Source organism: Tamandua tetradactyla, chromosome 6 (assembly GCF_023851605.1).
Source record: "Tamandua tetradactyla isolate mTamTet1 chromosome 6, mTamTet1.pri, whole genome shotgun sequence".
In the NCBI taxonomy this organism is placed as follows: domain Eukaryota; kingdom Metazoa; phylum Chordata; class Mammalia; order Pilosa; family Myrmecophagidae; genus Tamandua; species Tamandua tetradactyla.
Genome location: NC_135332.1, coordinates 67,214,763 through 67,235,598, shown reverse-complemented (window position 1 = coordinate 67,235,598; position 20,836 = coordinate 67,214,763). Strand labels below are relative to the sequence as shown.

Below are 20,836 nucleotides of genomic sequence, written 5' to 3'. Positions count from 1 at the left end.
TCTCCAGGTGCATTCATTTAGTTGTGTGCCTCACAACTTCACTCCTTCTTGCAGCCACTTAATATTCCATCGTATGTATACACCATGGTTCCCATTCCATTCATCTGTCGATATACACTCAGGACAACTACAACCACTGCAAATCCTGAATACGGCTCCATAAGCCAATGTGCAAATGTCCATTCTCATGTCCTTGCTTTCAGTTCTTCCAAGTATGTTCCTAACAACAGGGTTGTAGGATCAAATGGCGACCCTAGACTTAGCCTCCGCTGGAACCACCACACTGCCTTCCAGAGGGGCTCCACCGTCTACTTCCCTACTGAGAGTGAATAGGTTCATTGCTCTTCCATATTTTCTCCAACACCTCTATCTTTCTGTTTATTTTCCCCCATGCCATTGCATAAATAATTTTATTATGGTAACATATATATCATAAAATGTGTCATTTTAACAGTTTTAGGCATACAATTCAGTGGCATCAACTACATTCACAATGTTGGGCAGCTCATCACTGCCATCTATTACCAAAACTTTCTCATCACCCCAAACAGAAATTCTGTACCCACTGCGCATTAATTCCCTATTCTCCCTTCACCCCAGTCCCTAGAAACCCCTAATCTACTTTCTGCCTCTATGGAGTTTCCTTATTGTAGTTATTTCATACAAGTAGAATCATACAATATCTGTCCTTTTATGTCTGACTTCTTTAACACAGCCTCATGTCTTAAAGGTTAATCCATGCTGTAGCATGTACCAGAACTTCATTCTTTTTTCAGGTGGTGGGGTAGGGGAGATAGAAATGCAGCTTTTATTGTGAGAATTTGACTTGTCATAGAGGGATCATCACATAAAATTCCATTTAGTAAACTTTTAGGTGACCAGTGACTTTGTCAGTTAGGTCTGCTGGTGCTGGCCCAGTTGCTAGGACAGTCAGAGGGCCTGGTGCAATCTGAGTACGTGCAGCATCTTGAATTAAACTTATGGTCAGATCCAGCATTTTGCATGGGTCAGTAATCCAATCAGAGTTTCTTCATCAGGGCCTTTGACCACCGCTTTGGGCTGGTCACAGTGCTCCCATTGTTTGAGCAATTCAAGGTTTCTCCTTTGAATTTGCTTGCAGGCAGACAGCATCACGCGGGCACCAGCAGCCACTTCCCCCTTCCCCATCCTTAAGTCATTTTGAACCACAAGAATCATTTTGTATTTCTCACTCTCTCCTAAGAGGCTGGCATCTTCCAGTGCCTGTGTCTACCTTGCTTACTGAGCTTTTGGGTGTCATCTCGAAGTGTACTTGGAGCCCCCAGCCCAGGCACATGCCAGAAACAACTCCAGCAGCCAAGCTGAGTGCACCAGGATGAGCCAAGTAATCAATAACCAAGAATTTGAAGAGTGTCTTAAAGGGAAGAAAAAAAGTTAGTTATCACTCTCTAGCAGTGAAAAAGTTATAGACGTGTAAGATCAAACACCTTGATAGTATATAACTGCAATAAACTTTTAAAACTATATGACTTCATTGAGAATGTCATTCTTTTTCATTGCCAAATAATATTCCATTGCGTGGACATACCATGTTTTGTTTATCTACTCATCAGTTGATGGACACTTGAGTTGTTTCTACCTTTTGGCAATCGTGGATAATGCTGCTATGAACATTACTGTAGAAGTGTCTGTTCGAGTCCCCTGCTTTCAGTTCTTTTAGGTATGTATCTCCATTGCTTTTTGCTCTTCCTTCTCCTCCTCACTTTACTGCTTCCTGTTTCTCTAGCATCAGGACAGAGGGAGCAGGGTTAGAGGACAAGGTGAGAACCTTGTAACTTAGTAAATGTCCTTTACTTTCTGGCTTGGCTGTGGGTGCCTGCTGCGTGACAGATATACTGATAATGAACCTCTCTGGGGTTACACAGACACTCTCTGATAGTCCTTCAGGGGTCCACCCCCCACAATGTATTGCTTCCTGGTAGGGTAGGCATGCTCTTCCACAATACTTTCCAATGCCCCTCACTAACCACAGGCACGGGAAATTCAGACAGCCTCTCCATGCCTCCACTCTTTACCATCACAGGCTGCCAAGTAAGACTCTCACTACTAGATAGCATATATTGAAGTATTCACTGCACACTCCCATGAAATGTAGCTAAACATCCTCCCAGAAAAAAAATCAGGTGTTTCATGATTTAACTTAAAATTTTACACCCTGTATCAAGGGGTAGTGTTGCATAATCCATACAGCATATATTTTGGAATCAAACAGATATGAGAATTGAGTCAAGGAATGTAGATGTGAATCCAAGTTCTGCAAGTTTTTAGCTGATGGACCATAAGGAAGTGACTTATTACCCTGGTCGTATTTTCCCTATTAGGAAAAAAGTACTTTTAAAAGGCTATGAGGTAGCATATATGGTGTCTAGTATAGTGCTTGGCACAGAAGAGATGTTCAATAATTGTATCTAACACAATAACTTATATAGAGTGTACAAAACCCAAAGCATAGGGTAAGTGGATGAATTCAGGTTGGAATCCCAACTCAGCCATTTTCAAGCAGTGTGACCTTGGACATGTTACTTAGCCTATCTGTGCTACAGTTTCCTTATCTAGAAAATAAAAGTAATGACAATAGCTACCTCATAGAGCTTCTATGAAAAAAATGGAAGCCATAAAATAAGTATAATATAAATAAGCCTTAGATTATGTTAAATAAAGCTAAAGCCATGTACCTATAACATATGCAATCACAGGGAGCCAAAATAATTTTATTGTACATATTTGAATAACATTTAGAATCTATAATTCATTTTAAGCTGAATGATTACCTTGCAAATGAAATATTCAGGATTGCTTTCTTCATTCTGGACCCCAGTTCTCATTTAGACCCACTGTTGAGAGATACTCAGTGAGAAAACAAATGGGTTTCTGAGGTCTGTTTCCATAATGAATGGTCTTTTAGTCCCAGGAAAGAGTCCATGGAATGAAAACTATTTCATAATTTTCCACATGATTAATTGGAAGAAGCAAGAAAGTGCTCCCTAAGGAAGAACTTTGTGGCTTCCAGAACAGGTCTGTCCATGAGAAACAAAGACCAGGAGTTAAGCTAGGAAGGAGAAAATCTAGTGGGAACCAGAGGACAGCCAAGCAGGAATTCAGTAACTGCTGAATGAATGGTGCTTCAGTTTAAGGATGTGGCAAAGTCCTCTTCTATCCTCTAATAGAGACAGACAAGCACACATAGAGTTTTATCAGTGGGGTCCATAGCATAAGGTGGATTAGTGCAAAACTCTACAGTTACCACTAGGAAGAATACAGGACTGTAGAATATGTTTTTGTGGTTTTTCCCTGCCTAGTATGTGTAGCAGCAAAGATATGTCAGCTGTGCCTTGTGTGGATGCAGGGATTGCTGGAAATGGAGCCAGAAGATTCCTTTGAATCTCAGTGTGGGCAGTCCCTGTTACCTTAGGTTCACTTACCTACAACGAGGACTAATAACTTCCCTGCCTACTTCATAGGGTTGTTGAGAAGAAAATAAACCAGCAAATATGAAAGAAATTTGGTAAAGAGCAAAGCATTACTTAAATATGTGTCATTATATACACTCTGCACTCCCATCTTCAAGTCCATTTTACAAATAAGAAAAAGATAAAGTTCAAAGACATGCTTGCTAAATGAATGCATTCCTAGTAACTTCCCCTATTACAAAATAATATTACAATAGAATATTGCTGAAAGCTTTGAAAGTACAGAATACTGCTGAGAAATTAAAGAAGCAAACAAATAATAAAAAACCACTATTGTCTGTCATTCCATTATACAGAGAATTTTGGGTTTTTTTTAATATATAAACCTGGGACAGTTTGTCACTGTGGTTTTCTATTTGTGGCTGCAAGAGAGCATAGGTGCTTCTCTACCTGAAGGAGACACTGCCCTACCTAAGAACTCAACAGGAATTTGGGGTGGCCACTGCAGAGAAAGGGAGAGGAAAGAGATAGAGGTGTCAGCAGAGACAGAAGTGAAGAGAGAACTATGCCCCCATGAGAACTTCTGGGGAAGGTGGGTTGTAGAAATTATCTTCCACCACGTCAGCCAAGCCTCCAGTAACTGCTGCATGCAAATAGGTTTTGTGTTTGTGGCGAATTAGAGACATGTATTTAAAAACTGGAGTCAGGAATGCCACTGTAATGTTCATTTCGGTGTTGCCCTCAAAGCTAGATTTATGAGATTCCAGATTTTGGTGAAATAAGAATATCAGAATATTGAGGCGAGCACAGAAGTTTAATCCTAAAATTCTCAGTAATGTTGGGAAGTTATTTTACCTCCTGCCAGATATGGGATAGGAGATTTGAGTCCATTTTATGTTAATCTAAGAATAACAAGTGAGAGGAACTTTGAGATGGGATCTAAAGACCCTGCAGTTACATTCATGGCCTCCATAAGTGTGGTAGTTAGATTCACTTGTCAACTTGTACAGATGAAGGCACCTAGTTCTGTTGCTGCGGACATGAGCCAATGGTACATGAACCTCATCTGTTGCTGATTACATCTGCAGTTGGCTAGGACGCGTGCCTGCTGCAATGGATGACGTTTGACTTAATTGGCTGGAGGCTTAAATGCAAGAACTCAACATAGCACAGCCCAAGCAGCTCAGCATACCTCATCTCAGCACTCGCAGCTCAGCCCATGCCTTTGAGGATGCAGAAAGGAATCACCCAGGGAAAGTTGTTGGAACCCAGAGGCCTGGAGAGAAGGCCAGCAGAGATTACCCTGAGCCTTCCCACATAAGAAAGAACCTCAGGTGAAAGTTTTCTGCCTTTCCTCTGAAGAACTAGCAAAATAAAACCCTTTTATTAAAAGCCAATCCATCTCTGGTGTGTTGCATTCCAGCAGCTAGCAAATTAGAACAGTAGGAAAGACCAGAGTCAGTGTAGATGTGGCTGTAACCTCGTTTGTATCTCCACTCCCTGCAGTTTCATCCAAATAGGCTCTCTCTTTGCGTCTTGTTTCCTCCCTTGCTTTTGTCACTCAACAATAAGCTGTGCCCTTTCCCTCAGTCCTTTGTTTTAAAAATCTTTAATGAATACCTATTATCTTCTTGTAAGTAAATATTTGCCCCATGACTATATAACAGAATTGTTTGTACCTACGACTGTTTATTTCATTCTCTCTAGTGTTTGTGAACATTTACTTTTGACCCATATCTTCAAAGAAATGAGAAAGAGAATGGTGCTCATTCCTGCACAGATATTTCTGTGTACCTCTAATCAATTCCGAAATGTGACACTCCCTGGTGAAAAGATATGCACATTTTAATGTGTTTGAAATGCACTGCCAAATTGCCCTCCAGAAATGTTATTCCAATTTACATACCCACCCTTGGAATAGTGTCCATTTTTCTGTAACCTGACCAGCACTTGTATAATTCATTATTCCTTCTGATTACTGCCAATTTGAGACAAAAGGAGTATTTCATGGTTGTTTTAATTTTCTTCTTTAGTTACGAGTATAGTTGAAATTAGAAAAATATATTGTTTCTATGTCTTCTTTTGTGATTTATCAGTTCACGTCTTTGCCCTTAATTTCTACTATGGTGCTTTTTATAAAAAATTCAATTTATAAAAACTCATTGTATTGAGGGTAATAGTACCTGTTCATTACATTTAAAAAATTTCCTTGTGGATCATCTGCTTTACGATTATTATAGATTTGGGGGAAAACATTTATTTTAGAGTAATAGTATATGTGAATATTTTTCCCTTTAATTAATGGATTAAAAGAATTTCCTTACTCTACTATTATACAACAAATGTTCAAACCAAGACTCAGTTTTCTTACATTTTTGTGTTTTATAATTTCTCTCTATTATCTACCTAGACCTTATTTTACTGTAAAATTCAAAGTAGGGAATTAAATTATTATTTTAAAATATTAAGCATATTAATGCTACCTTATTAAATGTTAGATACACATATATTTATATTTGTATATATTTGTCCCATTATTCTTGAATTGGTTAGTACTAAACATTTGAAATTACTGAAATTTTATGCTAAATTATGAATAAAGTACTTAATAATATGGAGGTACCCCTCATTCTCTATTCTGGTATTTTCTTGGGTCTTTTCATCCACTGATTCTACACCTGAACTTAAGAAATACTTCGTGAAATTTTAAAAGAGTATCCTAAGGTGACATTTGTTGGACTGTCATTAAGATCTCAAATTAATTAGGGGAAATTTATAGGTTTACAATGCTTTTCCATTCAAAGAAGAAGTTAATCCTTTCCTTTTTTAATGTATTTTTCTGCCACTCTGGAAAATTTCGTAGTGTTTGCCATATGGTCATCTACATTTCTTTCAAGTGTGCCTGTGTATTGTTGTAAATGGAATACATATTTGCTATATTTTAATTGATAATTTCTGGATGTAGGAAGGTTAATTATGTTTGTAATAACATTTTGTAAAAAGTTAATGATTTTTGCACAATTGCTTTCTAAGTGACCTACTTACAATGCTTTCTTTTCACGTCTTTCTATTTTAAGGTGGAAAATAATGTGATTCGCATCCAATAATGATTTGTCTCCTTTTCCGATAATAATATACCTTTTTAATTTTTCTTTACTTGCTGCATTCTCCAGAAGGTCTAGAAGAAAATGTTTAAATAATGGGGAGACGCACACATAGTTTTGTTTGAACCACAGAACAGCCTATGGTGTTTCATTATTAAATAGTTTTGATATTTAGTTTGAAATAGAGGTGTTAAGGAAGCATCCTTCTATTCTTAGTTCTAAGTGTGTGTGTTTGAGTATGTTTGTGCGTGTGTGTCTGTAGCTGTATTGGACTCATCATAAATAACTTACTCCGGAATAAAGGAAACAGTCCAAGGTCAAAGTCATGTACAAAATCACTAAAACTAGAACTGTCAGACGTCCTGTGAATAACAGTTATCCTGCAGCTCCCAAACTAGTATGTCAGGGAGTATAATCACTCTACATTTGACCCAGATCTGACTCTATCGGTGACATCTATTGGCCCATAACCTTCTCCTTGCCATTAGTAACACGCCCCACAGTCACTGAAAATAAAACGCGGCAGCCATCATAAAAAGCAAACATGTAAACAGGACACCCATGTAGTAGGGTGGGTTTATTGGATTAAGTTCCGGGTCTATGGCGCCGTCAATTTTAATCCTATAATCAGCACAGTCCTGGTGCAGTTTTGGACCGCAGGGTGAGGAATGAATAGCAATTTAGGACGCTTGCTTTCAGTGGGATGCTCTGCAGACGTCAGCAAATCTACTGAGCCATCTAGTGGTTGCATGTATACCTGAAAAAAAAAAAAAAAAGTAAGTGGGGTGGTCTTCAATTTCAGAATGAAAGCAAATGGGGACAACAGCTCTTCATCCTCCTACCTCAAGTGGATCCAGCTTTACACACAATAGGGATGCAACTGCTTCTGCCCAACAAGGGGTTTTCTAAATGAGTACAAGAATAAACCAGATTTATGCTTAAACATATGCAACACAGAGACATGTTTATATTACCTGCGTAAAAACAATCATCAATTAGAGAAAGGAAATATGGGCAAAAGCAGTACCAGATTTCAACCTGGAGCCACAGACATTACGGAGAAAACCACCAGTAAATGCTGAGCAACTTGATGTATGCATATAAGCATCAACTACAACTGCTAAAAAGCAAGTTTAATTAGAAAAGATGCATCCAACTAAAGGTTAAATTAATAGTTCTTAAAGTAACCCACTGGACTTTGACAGTGATAAAATTACTAAAGCTACCTTCCATCTTTTTCTTCAGTTTTTGTTTCTGTTCCACATAAAAGTGCAGGGCACAGCTGAATGACAAACAAACAAGCAAATAAAAAACCGAGTTCCCTCGGACCATAGCTGAGATGGCTGAAGAACAAAGATAAAGCAAATTGATAGCTTTCGAATGTTAATAGGGTTTGTCACCTCCTAGAGTGTGTAAATTGAAGACATCTGTCTGGTCTAAAATAAATTCCAAAAATCCCAAACTAATTGCCTCATATACACAATGCAAAACCTCAGAATTCCATGCGAAAATAAACCTTCATTTGGAAAATAAACTTCATACAATTACGATAAAAGGAGAGCTGTCAATGAGCCAGCACTTAATACAGAAGGATTATTTTGAAATAAACTTCTTTAGAGCTCCTTAGAATTGGAAAGAACTGTGAAAGTAGAAACCACTACCCAGATTCTGAGGAATTTGAAGGTGCTTGATGGGGCTTAGCTGAGACTAATCCAAGTCTTGGTTGCTGTTTTGAAAATCGTATTCATTTATAAAAAAAAAAGGAAAATGATGTTTTGTTTTGTTTTTTCTTGTCTGGCCTCTGACAAATAAATAGGGGATATAGCAAAATCATTCTCAAAAAAAGAGTTGAGGAATGGCATCCCACATCTCTGAAGAGCATTTCTTCCTTCCGCCTGTTCGTTCCAAAAGAGGGTCAGTATTGTTTGCAAAGAAAGGGATGTGGAAATAAAGGCTGTTTCAAAATTTCTGCAAATGGATAAACATATGCCAAATGTTTTCTAGGAAATGTATCCATTTATGAGGAATACTTTTAACTAGCATCTTAGGGTTGCAGTAGGTGAAGAGTCGCATTCGAAGCTGCTGTCGTGACCCTCAGGAACACCACTGTGATGTGAGGGCCAGGAAAACACTGATAGTCACCATGCTGACCAGCTGTTGAAGTGTGAGTTTGGGGCCTGGGAGTGAGGGGCATTGGCAATGCAAAAGAAGGAACTTGCTATTACCAGGAGAAGGGAGAATTTCTGGGTAGCTCAAACCACCAGTTTTCAGCCCAAGCACAAACAACAAGGGCATAACAGCAGAATGGAAGCTGGTATGACAGCAGAACAGAGGGCTCACATGATTCATTGAGTTTTCCCTTGAACAGGAGGGACCTAACAAGGCAGAGAGGAGCTGCCATCTATAAAGAAAAGGATCCAGATGGGCCAGACAATCCTTTGAGAAGGCTTGGCTTTTGAGCTCATTATTTTGTTTCAATGTCTGATTTTGGATACCAAAAATCTAAAGCTTTCATTCTCTGATTTCTTGCAGGAAGAATCACCTATGCCCAGCCTATGCACCCCCCTCCCCCACACCCACGGCCAAGGCAAGTGGTTATTTTGGAATTAATTAGGAAGCAGGGTTTGTACTCACATGTGTGAAAGAGATTCATTGTGATTTTTCAAAGTAAATTTGCCTTTTACACTGTGCTTCTCTTCTCCAAGTAAGTTTCCATGGTCCCTCTCAAGAGCCAACCACCCTTGTTTGAGAGGACTCTCCACTCCATGCTAGAAGAGTCTAGGTCTATGACTAAATCTCCTTGTTTTTGAAACCCCAGGCTCTTTAAGTGTTTGGGTTAGGTGAGTCCTGATGGGAACTCTCATGGTATTTCTCATTTCCCTAAGACAATGCTCCTTCTTAGAACTGACCCCATAAGACCATTAAGGAAGCCATATGTGCAGGCAGAACTTCTCTTGCATTGAGATAAACCAGAAGTGAGCAGCTATCTCTGTTGAAAGGTTCCTGGAGATGTGGGCTGGCTCCATCCTCATGTTCATTCTATGACATCCTTTCCCCACTGCCACTGTCCAGTCTGTAGCTTTAGCTATCTAATGATGCAGAAGTGGGTCCTGACTAAGCTAGGTCCTGGAAGATCAGCATAGCTCTTCTCTCTGACTTATTCAAATCTTTCATAATGGTCTTAGATTTAGTCTCACTAGTTGGGAGCTCTCTTTCTGGATTGGTCATAGAATCCCATCTCGTTCTATAAAGCACAGAAGCACAATCTCTCCAATTATGTATGGCCACTGCAGTTATGGCTTTGAGTGGCTGGGTTGATATCAGTCTTTTTACTCTTAAAGAGAGTCTTAGTCCATCCGAAAAATGCAGAACCCTCGGGGGTCTAAATGATTACATTCCTTGCTCCCTTCTGTTCTTTTATCATTTGTCTTTCCTATATTTGTTTCTGTAAATCATTTTTTTCTCTGAATCTCTCCCTGGTTTCAATAAATCTTGGCTCTTGACTTTTAGTCTGAGGATGATACAATCAGTCTTTGATGCCAAGTACATGCTATAGTCCAATTCTTATATCTCCCAGGCAGTCCCCACAGGTAGTGGAGACACAAAATTGTTACAATTCACATAGGTAAAGAAAATTGGACTTCTTTTTCTTTCAAATGGGTCCCATCTGCCTCAAAAGTTCCGCCCATTGGATAGCAGAGGAATTTAATGCTTTTCAAGTATGACTTGCTACAGTACTGCAAATGTGGTGATGCTGATAGATTTCCCATTTTTCCACACTCCTGTTTGGGAATTAGCTCTTCCAGGCTGTCATTACAGTTGCAGTCTCACCTGAGCACTAACTCAAACACAATGCTGCCCTCTGTGATGGGCTGGAATGTGTGAAGTCCAGTGTTCACCCCAAGAGGTGAAGCAAGCTCTTCTTTAAGGGCTTTTGATAATACTGAAGCTCAAGTTCAAGTTCAGTTTTGTAGGGATCAAAGAAACATTAGTCAGAGAGGAGAAGGAGGACCAAGACAATATGATTATCTTAATAGACCTGGAGTCGAGCATTTGGGAGTTATCACCAGAGGAATGGTGGAGTTATAAAAGTGGATGAGGTTGCCAAAGGAGAACATATAGATTCAGAAGAAAGGGCTAGAGAACGTGAAACATCAATACTTCAGAGGCAGTGAAAAGAACAGAAGAAGGAGAAGCAGTGGCAGCTGCTACAGATATAAGATGATGCTAGTAGTGAGAGAGGCAGCAGGAAAACTGGGAAAGAAAAAATAGGGCCATGCAAATTATGGGAAAAGGGAATTTCCAAAAGAAAAGGTGAATCTACACTGGCAATTGCCACCAGGACTAGTAAGAAGTGAACTAAAGATGGTTCATTTAATGCCATGATTAAGAGTCTATTAAAGGATGGTTTTGTGAGAATGTAGATTAGAAACAGCTTTTTAGAGTTGCTTTACTAATGAATTTTATTGTTGGATGTATAAAATAAATTGTATATAGTACTTCTGGTTTTCTGCATTGGCTTCTAATGCTGCTGTCACAAATTACGCAAACTTAGTGGCTTAAGGCAACACAAATGTATAATCTTGCAGTTCTGGAGGTCAGAAATCTGAAATGGATCTCACTGGACTAAAATCAAACATTGGTGGGCTACAGTTCTTTCTGGAGTCTCTAGGGAATGATCCATTCCCTTGCCTTTCCATTATATAGAGGCCCTTCCGTAAGCAAAGCCAGCAGCCTAACATCTTCAAGTCTCTGTCTGACTCTGAATTTCCTGCATTCCTCTTTGTGATTACATTTGGCCTACCTACATAATCCAGGATATCTCTCCATCTCAAGATCAGCTGAATAGCGAACTTAAATTCCATCAGCAACTTATTGTGATGTTGTGTATTTATTGCAATTGTTGATAGCACATATTTATAATTGTATCATAACTATAGCTCATGATTTAACTTCAGGCTCACGGTTTGTGTTGTGCAGTTCCATGGATTTTTAAGAATTTTCTTCTGGTAACATAAATATATGACTAAGATTTGTCCTTTTAACTCCATTCAAGTATATAACTCAGTGTTAACTACAATTCACCCTTTTGTGCCATTATCACCACCATCCATTTCCAAAACTTGTCTATTAGCCCCAAAACAGCTACTATTCCCTTTTGATCACCACCTCTAATCTCCTTCTCCTTTCCACTTTCCTAGTACAATAATTATCATGAGTTTGTCTTAAAAAGTAGAATCCCTTCAAACAAAATAAAACTTCATGTACCTATAGGTGTCCATTAACTCTTTTGGAAATTAATTGGTATTGTCGCATATGTTTTTTTTTTTAATTGTGTATGAATTATATGTGCCAAACACTTTACATACATGATTTCGTTTGAAATAATCAAGTGCAGCAGGTTTTATGTTTTCATTAAACAGATCATGACATTGGCTAAAAATGTGACATTATCTCCTAGCCCTTCACTTCTCACAGTAAATGCCCTTCATGATCCCTGACCTGTACCACTATGGCAAGGTCTCACTGGCTCCCTGCTTCCCCTTGTCCCCTATAGCCTGCTAAAGTAAGGTCTTGTCTCTTCTGCTCAATTGTCTCTAGTAGCTTCCCATCTTGCTTTGAGTTAAGAATCCTACAGTGCCATCTGGCTGCCATCCGCTTTCTACCTTACCTCTTGTTCCTTCTGCCACACTGACCTCCATACTGTCCTAGGACACCCCAGACATGCTACTGGCCAGGACTTTTGCACCAGCTGTTCCCCCACCTGAGCACACTGCCCTCGGAGATTCTCAACTCAGCCCTGTCCTCATTCAAGTCTTCTCAGGAGCTTACCTCCTCAGGGAAGTCTACCAGCCCCCCTGCTGACTTCTGGAACTCCATCTATCACTCCTTACAAATAGTCACTTTATAATAGGCAGCACTCACTTTTTGCTCATCTGTCTTTCCCCCTTAAGAAACTGTAAGTTCCACGACTAGGGAATTTTTTGTCATTTTTGTTTTGTTTTTTGTTTTCAAGCTCCCTGATGTGACTCAGGTACCTGGAAGAGTGCCAGGCCTATAACTGGTGCTTAGAAAATATTTATTGAATGGAAGAATGACTTTCCAATGCCCCTTTCACCACTGAGGATTGGATATAGATCCCAAACACCAAATGGTGGATTCTTTTATGCTGAACAGCCTCCCAATTTTGGAGAAATCCAAGAGTCCTGGTTAATCCATGGAAACAATTGCTGGAATTCTGGGAGGACAACTACCAATGAAATAGGAAAACATAACTCAGGTGTGGAGTCCAGTGATTCTAATCCTGCTTGGGGGAATAAGGAAATGGATAGGGAGGATATCCCCACACCCCTCTCCTTGTACTTAGATCTGAAAGACTGAATCTATGATCAGATAAATGGACACCTGCTCTCCACACTGTGATAGAGAGAACCAGATGTGATCATTGTCCTATCACTCAGAAATAGGTCTCACCCTCCCCCTACACACGTGTTTAAGTCCAACCTTCTCCTGCCTGGACAAAAACCCAAACAGAGACTCATTAGAGGAGTGCTTATACATCAGGAAAAGATATCAAGGAAAGAAAATAAACTGCCAAGTGTTTAGAAATGCAGTTGATTAATATCAACTTTGAGTGGCTGAAGCAGTTATTAGTCACATAGTACAGGGTTATTTGGGAGTATCCTTTTTGTGTCCGAAGGTTCCCTTCTCCCTAAATCATGTCCCTTCCTTATTTTTAAGGTTAACCCTCTTCTGTAATAGCTCCCCTTTGATTGAAAGTTGATAGGGCACGATTTACGCAGGTTCTGTGGGTGCACGAGGGCAGTTAGAATTCTCCTTGCAGTCAACTTTGTTCATGAGCATGAAACACGGCTGATCTGTTGAAAGTTCTAGAAACCAGTCCCTGAATTATTCTCCAAGGCCATTCCACTCTCATACATCTACCATCAAGTACCATATTTCACTTCTTTTGTTCCTTTTATACATCACGTTGTGACAAATGCAAGTGGAAACTTTCCAGGAAAAATAAGTTTATCTGCACAAACTCCTATGATACCCCATGGCAATTCATTATTTTTCAATTAAATTTACTGCTAGTTGGCAGTTGCCCTAGTTTAATTTTCTGCTGTTTGTTTACCGAACAGGGAAACACATAATACAAAGCATAATAAAAGTCAGATTGAGTTAATTAAATGTGGAACCGGGAAACTCTAACTCTGCCTTTTGAACAGTTTTCTCATTAGATCTCCTTGAAAAATACCATTTTTAGTTGAAATTTATTTTGACATTTGCCACATATTATTCATTCGAGTCACTTTTTCTTTTCTACAACCCCAGGAAGGGAGTTGACATTAGTATACGCTAGTTTGTCTGTGGGGGGTGTAGTATTGGGACACCCAACCATTTAAATCAATTTGGGGTTCTTCTGGGGCGGAACAGGAGGGTGCCAATATATTCTTTCAGCAGAGTTGATGGTGAATATAATGACCAGGGCATTACAGGAGGAGTAAGAGAGTAGATTTGTAATCATATTGCTTCATTCAAGAAGTCTTTAGAAACTCCATAATGCTAGTCTTGGGCTTGTAGGGAGTTGTATATCCAGAATGTCAGAATCTTGCATGAAAGAACACAGTATCAATCTATAAGAGATTACTTTTGGGAGGTTGGGCTATCAGTTTAGAAGTTTGTAAAAATTCAGTAGAGTTTCTTGGGTCACATCTGTCTTTTGGATATAAAATACATTTCAATCTATAAATTGAAAGAACTGAGGGACTTATGGAAAAGTTGAGTAAACTTGTATTCATCTTAGGGGATTTAACCACATATATTCGGATAAAGATTATATTATTTTCCAGGCCCATGGTTGGCTTTTCATATGAGCTTGGGTTATTTAAAGGTATAATTTTCAAGAAGAACCTTCTAGGAACCTGGAAGAAATTCTCAGTCATAATACATAGCAATTCTATACAAAGCAAAAGAAAAGCAAACATTTTCATTTATTTTATTAATGATAATAGGTTTTCCTTTCCAAAGTCATAAAAACAATATTCTCCAAGTTTTATACATTATCTCTAAGAAGTAAGAGGAACTACTGTCAATTATGGGTAAATAAATAAATAAATACAAAGAGAGAGAGACCTAAATATTAAGCAATATTTTAAAATTCTATTTCAGGTCTCCCTGGTGATGTGGGAGAGGCCTCTCAGGGATGAATCCAGACCTGGCACCGTGTGATCAACAATTTCATCCTGACGGAATGGGGGAAAAGAAGTGTAATTAATAAAGTCTCAGTGGCAGAGAGAGTTCAAATAGAGTCGAGAGGCTACTCTGGAGGTTGGTCTTACACAAGCTTCAGGTAGACCTTGCTACGTATCATAACCTGCCAACCCCCAACCAGGACCATTCCAGCCAATCCTAAAGAACACCTAGGGCAATATATAAGATTCCACAAGGGTTCGAGGCACTAGAATAACTTGCCAGAAACCTACAACCTCCAGATGGGTCGCTGGTCCAGATAAGTCCTGAAACTTAGCCCAGCCTCTCCAGAACATCAGATAGTTCCATCTTCCTACCCCATATTAGTGACAGACCCTTCCAATATCAAAAATTTAGAATTGCCATAACCCAGACAACCCTAATGAGAGGTGTGGAAAAATCAAATGTGATAGTGGAATTATACATAGAAGATAGGACTCAACAAATGAATATGAACGTTGAATCATTAAATTGATATCTCCTTCAGTCTCCAGTATTTTAGAGCAACTAGAAGTGAAAACCTGAAATTGTGAAATTGTAGCCCATGTCAAAGTCTGAAATATGTCCTACAACTAGTTGTGGTGCTATGCTTGGAAATTTATAGCTTTTTTGGATTATGTTATTGCTCACAAAAAAGAAGGAAAAAATGTCGATTGTGATAATAAAAAAGTATCTAAGCCCTCTAGCCTCCTATATTCTGGAGCAGCTAGAAAGGAAAATACTAGAGGATTGTATGGTAGCCCATGACAAACTCTGGGATCTATCCTGTAACCACGTTTTGAAGAATGCTTTGAAACCTAGCGCTTTTTTATTTCTTTGCTTTGTATATATGTTATACTATACAATAAAAAATGCTTAAAAAATACTTTTCAGGAATTCTTAGTTTTGACTCTTTTTAATCTTTACTTACATTGAATTTTAAATTTTTGTATTTTCCTTATTCTAAAAAAAGACAAGTTTCTTACAGAAGATTGGGGAAATAGAAAAGTACACCTAAGAAAATTAAATTTACACCTAAGTCTTTTACAGCCATAGGGGTAATTATTATTTAACTTTTCCTGTAAAATATGACAATAATTTCATATGCTCATGCAAAGTACAAATTAATTTTAATTATACTTAAATGTATAATGTAACTTTTAAACCTCAAACAAAGCACAGTAAATATTCTCAAACAATCCATCCCTTCCCTGCGCTGTCCCATCACCCCAAACTTGACCTCAATTTCACAACTATCACCAGACATAGCTAATAATACTCGCTTGGTGTGTACATTTCTAGTGTTTTGTACAGGTATGTACAAACATATATGCATATGTAGAAATAAAGTTATGATTTTATGTTGTTGAGTTTCAGACCTTATATAATTCTTCATCTCTTTTTTAATACTTAAAACATTGTCATAAATATTTTTCCAAGACAGCAAAATCCTACCGAATCCTTTTAATAGCTGCATAGTATTCCTTTGTAGTAAATCCTTACCATGTAATCATATTCAGAAATGAAGTATGGATACATTTTACAACATGGATGATCTTTGAAAATGTGCTAAGTGAAAGACGCCAGACACAAAAAGCCCCATATTGTGTGATTTCATATATGTGAAATGTCCAGAATAAGCAAATCGATAGAGACAGAAAGTTGTTGCTGGGAGCTGGTGGGAGAGAGGTTTGGTGTCATGAGCATGGTGCCAGCAGGGAGAGCCTTGTAATTTAATTGAATATCTTAGTAGAATCCATCATGAATTTGTAGATACCTGGTAAAATATTATTTAGTAGATGATTGTCTTGTTAGAATATGACTAGTTGGTTTTAGCAGAAAGTCTCAAGACCTCAGAAGCACATTTAAAAACTAAAGAGAGCCCTACTTGTGGGCCCATCTAATTCTGGGTCACATGGACACTCACAGTTTTGCTAATTCTTGGTGACACGGTGTGGTAGTTAGATTCAGTTGTCAACTTGGCCAGGTGAAGGCACCTAGTTCTGTTGCTGTGGACATGAGCCAATGGTAGGTGAATCTCATCTGTTGCTAATTACATCTGCAGTCGGCTAGGAGGCTGTCTGCTGCAATGAGTGACGTTTGACTTAATTGGCTTGTGCTTAAATGGGAGAACGCAACGTAGCACAGCCTAAGCAGCTCAGCATTCCTTATCTCAGCACTCGCAGCTCAGCCCAGGTCCTTGGAGATGCAGAAAGAAGTCACCCCGGGGAAAGTTGTTGGAACCCAGGGGCCTGGAGAGAAGACCAGCAGAGACCATCCTGTGCCTTCCACATAAGAAAGAACCTCAGTGGAAAGTTAGCTGCCTTTCCTCTGAAGAACCAACAAAATAAATCCCCTTTTATTAAAAGCCAATCCGTCTCTGGTGTGTTGCATTCCGGCAGCTAGCAAACTAGAACACATGGTGTGCTGGTTTGAAAGGAAGCATGTCCCCTAAGAAAAGCCATGTTTTAATATAAATCCCATTTCATAAAGGTAGAATAATCCCTATTCAGTACTGTGTATTTGAAACTGTAATGAGATCATCTCCCTGGTTGATGTGATTTAGTCAAGAGTGGTTGTTAAACTGGATTAGGTGATGACATGTCTCCACCCATTTGAGTGGGTCTTGATTAGTTTCTGAAGTCCTATAAAAGAGGAAACATTTTGGAGAATGACAGATTCAGAGAGGGCAGAATGATGTAGCCATGAGATGCAGAGAGTCCACGAGCCAGCAACCTTTGGAGATGAAGAAGGAAAATGCCTCCCGGGGAGCTTCATGAAACTGGAAGCCAGGAGAGGAAGCTAGCAGATGATGCCGTATTCACCATGTGCCCTTCCAGCTGAGAGAGAATCCCTGACTGTGTTCGCCATGTGCCTTCTGACTTGAGTGAGAAACCCTGAACTTCATCGGCCTCCTTGAACCAAGGTATCTTTCCCTGGATGCCTTTGATTGGACATTTCTATAGACTTGTTTTAATTGGGACATTTTCTCCGCCTTAGAACTGTAAACTAGCAACTCATTAAATTCCCCCTTTGAAAAGCCATTCTGTTTCTGGTATATTGCATTCCAGCAGCTAGCAAACTAGAACACATGGTCACTTACAGTTTTGTTAATTCTGTAAAAACTTCATACCTTTTCATTGCATGTTGTCCTACAACGTCATGTCCTATTGCTATGCATGGAAAATGTTATTTTCAACTTGGAGATTAACTCCTTTAAATGTTTTCTGCTGATAACAGAAACATTTAAAGGGCATCCTTTTTCATTTTACATGCTTTTTCCTGAATTAATCTGAATATAGCACTAGCTACTTGAAGAAAAAAAAACAATTTTTCTTTTGAAATCATGATGGGTTCCTGTGTTTTACAGACTGAGCTTATCTGACTTTAATGTTTGTTTTAATTTTCTTTTGAAACTCAAATTGTCATAAATGGACAACTGGAAATGGCTTTTAAATTAGTTTCTTGTGATTTTTTTTTAATATCACCTCTGAACTTAGAAAAGAATCTTTGGACTCTAGAAACTAGGTCGTCCAGCTATAAAATTAGATCTACTCTGAGACACCTAGTTTGATTTTTTTTTTTTCTTGTTTTTAGCAGAGAACTTTACTAAAGATGAAAATTTATGAACTGGATAGTAATATCATATTTTATCTCATGACTAATGGGGTTCAGGAGCTATAAAAGATATATTATTTCTACTGTATGTATCCTTTCTTTTTAATCAAAACATCTTGAAATTATGAGTATAGGGTAAACATCTAGCTGATTCTCCCTTTCAATGTTCTTTTAATAAAATACAAGCTTTTGAAAACAAACAATATGATTGCCTTAAAGCATCCTAAAATAAATCACTAAAATTAGAAGATAGTTTAGCAAGAGTGCTAGATACAAAGCCATTATTTAAAAATCAATTGAACTGCCCATATAACAACAGTAAATAAAAACACAAAATTTTAAAAGTTGCCTCATCATCAGAAACTGCTAAATACCCAAGTATAAATCAAACAAAAGATGTACAAGACTTCTAAGCTAAAAACTACGAAGCACTGTTAAGAAAAATTAAATAAGACCTAAATATATGGAAAGATATGGCATGATCATTTATTGGAAAACTCAATATTGCAAACAAATTAATTCTCCCCAGATTGGTTATACATGCAGTGCCACCCCAATGAAAAGTCCACCTTTTTTTTCTTTTGGTGAAACTTGACAGGATGATTCCAAAAATATATATGAAAATGCTAAGGTGCCAGAATGAGATATTAATACAAGGATGGAAAAAACAGATGAAAGAAACATAACAGAGAGTTTAAAAAGAGATCTGCTCATATTTGAACACTTGATTAATGGCAAGAGTGGCCTTTGTAGAAAATAAAAGAAGGACAGCCTTTTCAATGAATGGTGCTGGGATGATGGGCTATCCCTATGGAGAAATGGGGATATGACCCATACTTAACACCAGACACAAAAATGCATTTAGATCAATTATAGACCTCTATGTGAAAGGCTTTTACAAACCGTAGTCTAGATGTATGCTGTCATCTTTCTTGTGTAAATAAATACCTATGGGTGGCTTGACTGGATCATATGGTGGGTATATGCTTATCCTTTAAGAAACTGGCAAACTATTTTCCATAGTGAATGTATCATTTTCCATTGCCATAAGAACTGTTATGAGAGTTTCAGTTATACTACATCCTTGCTGGAAATTGGTACAGTCAATCTTTTAGAATTTTACCTCTTCTAATAGGTGTGTAGTAGTATTCCAATGTGGCTTTAATTTGCATTTTCCTAATGTTGCCTATCCTTTCATTTGCTTAATTGTCCTCTACATATTTTCTTTAGTTTGAAGTATCTCTAAATCTTTATTTATTAATAGAGTTGTTTGTTTTCTTAGTATCAAGTCTTAAAAGTTCTTTATATATTGTGGAAAAAGTCTTTATCAGATAGAAGATATGAAAATATTTTCTTCCATTCTGTGCCATTCCTTTTCATTCTTTCAATAGTGTCTCTTGAAGAGGAGATACTTTAATTTGGTAAAGTTTAATATATTAATTTTTATGAATAATTGATTTGGTATGATTTCTAAGAAATCTTTGCTTCATTTAAGGTAACCAAGAAATTTCTTCTATATTTGTCTAGAAGTGTTATAGTTCTAGGTTTTACATTTATGTCTGTAACTCATTTGAGTTAATTTTTGTACATAAGAGGTATAGATAGAAGTTTATTTTTTGCATAAAGATATCCATTTATTTCTATACAAATTGTTGAAAGGATAATCCTTTTGCCACCAAATTGCCTTTAAACAAAAATTATTTGTCCATACTTATGTAGGTCTAATTCTGGACTTTCTATTGATGTATCTGTCAATGTTTACTAATACAGGTATAAATCATTCTAGTTTTATAAGAAGCCTTGGAACCAGGTACTTTCACCCTCCAAATTTGTTCTTTATCAAAATTGTTTTACACTTCTAGGATAAGACTACTAATTTCTACAAGAAAACCTGCCGGGATTTTCTTAGGGGTTGCATGGAATCTACAGATTAATTTAAAGGAAACTGAATTTCCTGACTAATGAACATGGTATATCTCTTTACTTACTTAGGTCTTCTTTAATTTCTCTCAATAATTACATGTTTCAGCATACAGGTCTTTCACATCTTTTGTCGGGCATCCCTAAGAATTTCATAGCTTTGATTCTAATGGGAATGATATTATTTTAAAAATTCAAAGTCCTGTGGTTTACTGCTCTGGTATTTTGTCCTATAAATTTTAGCTGCCCTGGTCTTCTGGACTCTTATCTCCATCTTCTCAAGTCCTGGAGTCATCTCAGTAATGGCCCCATCTTCCCAAGCCCGTGCCCTTAAAAGCAACAAGTTGTAGCAGCTATCAGGTTTACTTCCTGTGTTTCCCATCTCTCAGTGATCACTCTCCTTCTTTGCCTGACATTCAGCGCCTTGAAAACCATCCTTTCATATATTTTTGGCTTTTTGTTTATTGGTTTTATTTTTTCCAAGCAAAATGGTAAACCTGCTCTCTGTTA

General features: G+C 37.9%; 1 pseudogene; it reads right to left on the bottom strand.

Annotated features, from left to right (window-relative positions):
• Positions 1-859: 859 nt before the first annotated feature.
• LOC143686696 (peptidyl-tRNA hydrolase 2, mitochondrial-like) lies at positions 860-12,433 on the bottom strand (annotated as a pseudogene).
• Between the last annotated feature and the right edge of the window lie 8,403 nt (positions 12,434-20,836).